The sequence below is a fragment of the Aotus nancymaae genome, unplaced genomic scaffold, assembly GCF_030222135.1.
Source record: "Aotus nancymaae isolate 86718 unplaced genomic scaffold, 86718_ANA_hifiasm-v0.15.2.pri h1tg000036l, whole genome shotgun sequence".
Classification (NCBI taxonomy): Eukaryota; Metazoa; Chordata; class Mammalia; order Primates; family Aotidae; genus Aotus; species Aotus nancymaae.
In genome coordinates this window covers 82,855,498-82,862,613 of record NW_026988450.1, presented here as the reverse complement: position 1 = coordinate 82,862,613, position 7,116 = coordinate 82,855,498, and the positions used below count along the sequence as shown (strand labels likewise).

Sequence of the window (7,116 nt, the reverse complement as noted above, 5' to 3'; positions counted from 1 at the left end):
TGTTTAGGGGAGTGTAAATTAGTTCAACCATTGTGGAAGACAGTGTGGCGATTCCTCAAGGACCTAGAAATAGAAATTCTTTGACCTAGCAATCCCATTACTGAGTATATATCCAAAGAATTATAAACCATTCTATTATAAAGACCCATGCACATGTATGTTCATTGCAGCACTGTTTACAATAGCAAAGACCTGGAACCAACCCAAATGCCCATCGATGATAGATCAGACAAGGAAAATGTGGCACATATACACCATAGAATACTATGCATCCATAAAAAACAATGAATTCATGTGCTTTCTAGGGACATGGATGAATCTGGAAACCATCATTCTCAGCAAACTGACACAAGAACAGAAAATAAAACACCCCATGTTCTCACTTATAGGTGGGTGTTGAACAGTGCAAACACATGGACACAGGGAAAGGAGCATCACACACTGGGGTCTGTTGAGGGGGACTAGGGAAGGGACAGTGGGGGGTAGGGAGTTGGGGAGGGATAACATAGGGAGAAATGCCAGATGTAGGTGACAGGGATGGAGGCAGCAAACCACATTGCCATGTATGTACCTATGCAACAGTCCTGCATGTTCTCCACATGTACCCCAGAGCCTAAAGTGCAATAAAATATATTAAAAAAAAAAAAAAAAAAAAGAATTGAGGTTTGGGAGCCTCTGCCTAGATTTCAGAAGATGTATGGAAATGCCTGGATTCCCAGGCAGAAGTTTGCTGTAGGGATGGGGCCCTCATGGATAACCTCTGCTAGGGGCAGTGCAGAAGAGAAATGTGGGGTTGGGGCCCCCACACAGAGTCCCTACTAGGGCACCACCTAGTGAAGCTGTGAGAAGAGGGCCACCATCCTCCAGACTCCAGAATGATAGATCCACCAACAGCTTACACCATGCACCTGGAAAAGCTGCAGACACTCAACACCAACCTGTGAAAGCAGCCAGGAGGGAGGCTGTACCCTGCAAAGCCACAGGGGTGGAGCTGCCCAAGACCATGGAAATCCCCCTCTTGCATCAGCAAGACCTGGATGTGAGACATGGAGTCAAAAGAGATCATTTCAGAGCTTTAAGATTTGACTACCCCTACTGGATTTCAGACTTGCATGGGGCCTGTAACCCCTTTGTTTCAGCCAATTTCCCCCATTTGGAATGAGTATATTTACCCAGTGCCTATACCCGCATTGTATCTAGGAAGTAACTAACTTGCTTTTGATTTTACAGGCTTGTAGGTGGAAGGGGCTTGGCTTGTTTTGCATGAGACTCTGGATCGTGGCCTTTTTTGGGGGAAATGGGGGGTTGAGATGGAGTCTTGCTCTGTCACCCAGGGTGGAGTGCAGTGGCACAATTTTGGCTCATTGCAACCTCCACCACCAGGTTCAAGTGATTCTCCTATATCAACTTCCTAAGTAGCTGGGACTACAGGTGCACACCACCACACCTGGCTAATTTTTGTATTTTTGTAGAGGTGGGTTTTCACCATGTTGGCCAGGCTGGTCTTGAACTCCTGGCCTCAAGCAGCCTGCCCACCTTGGCCTCCCAAAATGTTGGGATTTCAGGCATGAGCTACTGTACCCGACCTTTGGACTATGAACTTTTAAGTTAATGCTGGAGTAAGTTAGGACTTTAGGGGGCTGTTGGGAAGGCATGATTGGTTTTGAAATGTGAGGACATGAGATCTGGGAGGGGGCAAGGGTGGAATGATATGGTTTGCCTGTGTCCCCACCCAAATCTCATTTTGAATTCCCATATGTTGTAGAAGGGACCTGGTGGGAGGTAATTAAATCATGGAGGCAGGTCTTTTCTGTGCTATTTTTGTGATAGTGAATAAGTCTCATGAGGCCTGATGGTTTTAAAAAGGGGAGTTTCCCTGCACAAGCTCTCTCTTTCCCTGCTGCCATTCATGTAAGACATGACTTGCTCCTCCTTGCCTTCCACCATGGTTGTAAGGCCTCCCTAGCTATGTGGAACTGTAAGTCCATTAAACCTCTTTCTTTTGTAAAGTGGACAGTCTCAAATATGTCTTCATCAGCAGTGTGAAAATGGACTTATACAGGGAGGCCTGAGAAAAGGGCAGGAGTTTGGGGAACAACTCGTCAGGGGAGCGGACAGAACACACACAACATTTATTAAGTAAATCGTCTTATAAGAGTCTGTTTTCTAATGCCTTGAAACAATTGTAGTAATATCAGAAATCACTGATCACAAGTTACCATCACAGACTTAATAATAGTAAAAAATGAAAATGATGTGAGAATTTTCAAAATATGACACAAATGCATGAAGGGAGCACAAGCTGTTGGAAAAATGGAGCTTACAGACTTGTTCAGCAGAGTGTTGTTGCCTGGCCAGTTACATGCTACTTAATAGGTACACCTAAAGCCTGTGTACCAATAGATTGAAAGTAAAATGATGGAATTAAGTTATACCATGATATTGTTATCATGTAAAATTGTTTAAGGCAAAAGGCATTACTAAGAATAAAGCAGCTCAGTTTATAATGATTAAAAAGTCCAGATGACTGGCAAAGTATACTAATTCTAGATTTACATCTGCAAACACTGACTTCAAAACCCATGAAGCAAAAATTGACTCATCTACTAGGTGAAATATATAAATCCACAACATGATGAGAAATTTTAACATTTTGTATAGGCAAAAAGGAAGTATATACACATGATTAACAATCTAGTGGATGTGTATAGAACCCAACAATTGCAGAATATACATTCTTTTCAAGCCCACTTTGAATATTTATAAAAACTGATCAAATACTGAGCTGTTTCATCTCAGCAAATTCCAAAGTTTTGATATCATGAATGAAATGAAACCTGACATTTCAAAATTATAGATAGAATATGCTCTGGAGTAACTTATGACATTGCTTGGGGATGAGGAGAGCCATCTGAATAGTGTTTTAAGGAAAGTATCCATTCATTGATCCAGGGTAATGGGGCAGGAACCATTCTAATGCAGAAGCTCTGGATAAGCAGTTGAGTGTTCAGTTGTGTATGTAAATTCCTATGTGAACGTTATGGTGTCATGGCTAAAGGCATAGTCTCTGGAACCAGATTGTCTGGGTTCGAATCTCAGTTCTGCTGCTTAACTCAATGTGTGATGGTGGGCAAGTTGCTTAACCTCTGTGTTTCAGTTCCTTCATCTTTAAAGTGGTAGTATTCTACCTCAAGGCATTGTTGGTATATTAAATGGTTTAATTTATAAATGTATGGTGACAAGTTCTATAAAAGTAGTTGTGCAGCACCACAAATGTCTACTTGCTCTTGTGAAACCCAGTGTGTAGAATACAGTAGATGAATGTATGCACTTAGGGTATATATGTAAATAATAAATTGAATTAGTGAAATGCCCTGGCATTGCTGGGATTGGAAAGGCAGACAGCTTTGGATGGAGATATGCATGAAACAAGATGGGCATGACAGATGATGGGCCATGAGTTAATGATGGCTGAAGCTTGGCGATAGGTGCATGGAGATTTTTTGCACTGTTTTCTCTACTTTTGTAAACATTCGAAATTTTCCTTATTAAAAATACTTATTAAAAAAATGTTGGCCCACAAAGTCCAATTAGTTGCTCATTTCAGTTCACCTTTGCATCTGACCATTTAGTCATCCTGGAGGCTGAGAACTGATAACATGATATAAAGTAACGTTTGCCTCTTATTCACATTTTAGAGAGCATTCAATTCATGAAATATTTTCATTCAGTCACATGGGAAAGAATTTGCCCAACTCTTTTGGTCTCAAGTTGTGTTCATCACTTTAAATGTTTATTGATGACTAATTGAATGAATGAATGAGTAAGAAAGTAGATAACTGAGAATGAGAAGAAAATGTGACTAAATTTCAAGTCAAATGTAGGAAATAGTGTAACTTCTATATAAACACAAAGGTTTGTGACTCAGGTAGAGACAGGGTCAAGGCCTCAGTGTGCAAACAGCATTATTTATTAACAAATCTTTTGAAGTTAAACAGTAGCTAAAATATCTTAGCTGTCATGTTTAATGATTAGTTTATGTAACCTCACAGCACTAACCTGGAAGCTGAACTCATTTATTTTTCTTACGCACTGTAAGCAATAGCACCTGTGGTTCAGGACAGGGCTCTCACACGAGGAGTTAATGAAGCTCAATCAGTAAGCAGATGTTTCTAAAAACTGTGCCGCTTCTTGATTTCATACCGTACTCAGGCGCAGGCAGCCAATAGATTTTTTTTTAAACAAAAACATAAGTGCAATGATGGTGGTAAAGTATTGGGAATTTTATAGTCTAAACGTTATAATTCACTTCTAATTTTCGTCAAAGTAAAGTACAAGGTCTGAGACAGGCTTGGGTCTGAATCCAATTTGCACCAGTCACAAGTTGTGTGGTTCTTGGCAAGTTTTATAAGCCATCTGAGCCGCATTTTTCTCATTTGTAAAGCGGAGTAATACCAGTCTCCAGTGAACTAGTAAATGTTTAACAATTAGCTCTCAGGGTTAGCCAAAATAGGGTTTGCTAATTTCCATAGTGCAATTATTTCCACCATGGCCTCTTTCAAGCTGCCAGCGGGACATCCCCGCACACAGAATCGGGAGAGATGGGCAGCAGCAGCACACCACTACGTGGGATTTCCACTAGGGAGATGCAGCAGCCTCCGTGACCTCAGGAGCCAAGATGATGGTTCAGTCGAGTGAAAGCACTAAGGAGAAGTGTGCCTTAAGTACTTATTACTTTTAAAAATATATGTTATTTAGTTGTAAGCTTATATAATTCAATTTTAAATAATAATGGGATATAAAAACCAGCTCGCCAAATTCCTGAAAATTTAAGAGTTGGCCCATGTGAGCTATATACATTCTACCTAGTTCTAACACATTGATTTCCATCTCCAGCTCCTGGATTTCCTAAAAGTTAATGAAGATTTCACCATGACGCATACCCAAATCACAGGCTGTGCGACGGGAGTGTCACCAAGTATACTGCCAGGTTCTTCTCCAGAATGGCCGGGCCAGCTTGCCTTCCTCCTAGCAGCCCCTGAGGGTTCCCATGCTTCCCCTGACGAGGTGCATAGATATGCGATCAAGTATAGATGGACACTGCGGATGGATGCTGCAATACCACGTAGCACTTGAAGCAACAGTAAGGCCTCCAACTTGAAATATCCACTGATAAGCATAGTGCCTGGTGATAAAAAGTAAAAGCAGAGTTAGATGTATAGTACAATACTGTACTTTTAAATGCATGCAAAACAATAGACTTATTCAAGGATATTCAAATTAAAAGACGCACATCAGATGTATTTGAATGGTGGCTTGTGGAGGGAAGGGATTTATTGTGTCAATGAGCCACATTCAAGCTTGTATTCCATTGTCTCTTAATGAATCTGTGAAAGTTTACATGTTTATCTAATTTATTTTCCAGAAAAACCACATGGAACTTATATTTACTGTATTTGCATAGTTAAGCAATATTTCCAGGATAGGAGCTACATACAGCAATCATTAAACTTAAAACCATTCAAGCCAATTTATCTGTTTATTGGTAGGATTTATTATAACACTTACAGAGCCACAAGCAATTTAATTTCTGTCTGATGCATATTATCCCACTTAACCTTCAAAACAAAGATTTGAAGCCTAGAGGAGCTAAATGTTTTACCCAGGAAGAGAGAACCAGCAAGGACAAGGGCAGCAGCTACTTAGCAAATACAGAAACTACCTGGCAAGGAAAAGAAAGATTGACGGGGACTCTGCTGGGTAAATGTGAGACCACTGGGCTGTACATCTTCATTATTTTCTCAGGCATTCTTTGCCCCAAGGCAGAATTCAAATATTATAACAATGATTATCTCGTGTGAATTATTTTATATTTATGTAAATAATGAAGCTGGCAAGGGCCTTGGAGATTTTAGAAAACCCCTTGCTATCACTTACATGATCAGTATAACAAGGCTTAGAAAATGCAAGTTTTCTAGTTTGTCCATGTTTACACAGAAAATTTTCTAAATGGCCAGGATAGGAAGCTTGATTTTCTAACTCGTAGGCCAGGTGTGGTTTAATAGAATCAGATAGACTTTTTAGATTCTGGAAAGACAGGACCATCATCTAGCTATAGAGCTTAGACAAGCTGCTGGATATTCCCAAGTCACTTCTCAGTCGTACAACAGGGATAATACCTGACGTATATGGTTGTGGCAAAGATCATTCATGCATGCATTTATGCATTTATTGAACAAATATTTAGGGAGGCAACGTCTATGGGCCAGGCACTGCTCTAGGCACAAGGATATAATAGTGAGTATATAAAAATTTCTGTACTTGAGGAGCCTGCATTCTAGCAAACTTATATTCAAATGGATGAATAAATAAATATGTCAATCAAGCAATCAATGAATGCTGTAGATAATAAGGCATGTAAGGAAGTAGAGATGAAGAAGGCTGGATTTTTAGTTAGGAAAGTCAAGTGTATATTTTTAAGAAGGTAAGATTTGAGCTGAGACCTAAAGTAAACGAGGGAGCAAGCCATTCGAAAGTCTGGAGGAAGAAGGATTATGAGAGGAAACAAGAAAAAAGTCCCGAGGTAGTAATAAACTTGTCTTATTCTAAGAAAAACATTGTAGGGAACAGAGTGAAAGAGACTAAGTGTAACAGGAGGTGAATCCAGTGAGATGAGTAGATCATGTTAAGGCCTTACAGTTGTTGGTAAATAGAAAACCATTCAGAATTTTGAACAGATAACTGACATCATTATATCTGATACACTTTTGTTATTTGTTTACTTTATGATGATATACTTTTTATTTCTATCTCATTTCTTCTTTCTTCACATTTCTTCTTTCTAATGCAGAAGACTTTTCAGTCTGATTTACATTTTTTAAAGACGACTCATGAGATTGTCGGGGACCAAAGGTGGTAACAGGGAGACTGGTTAAGAGGCTGTTGCTGTAGTCTATGTAAAGAGATGGTGGTGGCTTAGACAGGGGAGATAGTGGTGGAAGCGCTGAAGAGCAGCTGCATTCAGGATCTGTGTTGGCCTGAGCAATGGGTGATTCATTATCTATTTACCCAATTGGCTAAGTTATGCTGCCATTTGCCAGAGGAGGACTGGGAAAC

At 40.0% G+C, this 7,116-nt stretch overlaps 1 long non-coding RNA gene across 1 annotated transcript; it reads left to right on the top strand.

The window, feature by feature from the left end:
* Positions 1–3,806: 3,806 nt before the first annotated feature.
* Positions 3,807–5,525, top strand: LOC110569324 (uncharacterized). Its single transcript, XR_002479444.2, has 2 exons — positions 3,807–4,724; positions 4,897–5,525. It is a non-coding gene; the product is annotated as an uncharacterized LOC110569324 (long non-coding RNA).
* The last annotated feature ends 1,591 nt before the right edge of the window (positions 5,526–7,116 follow it).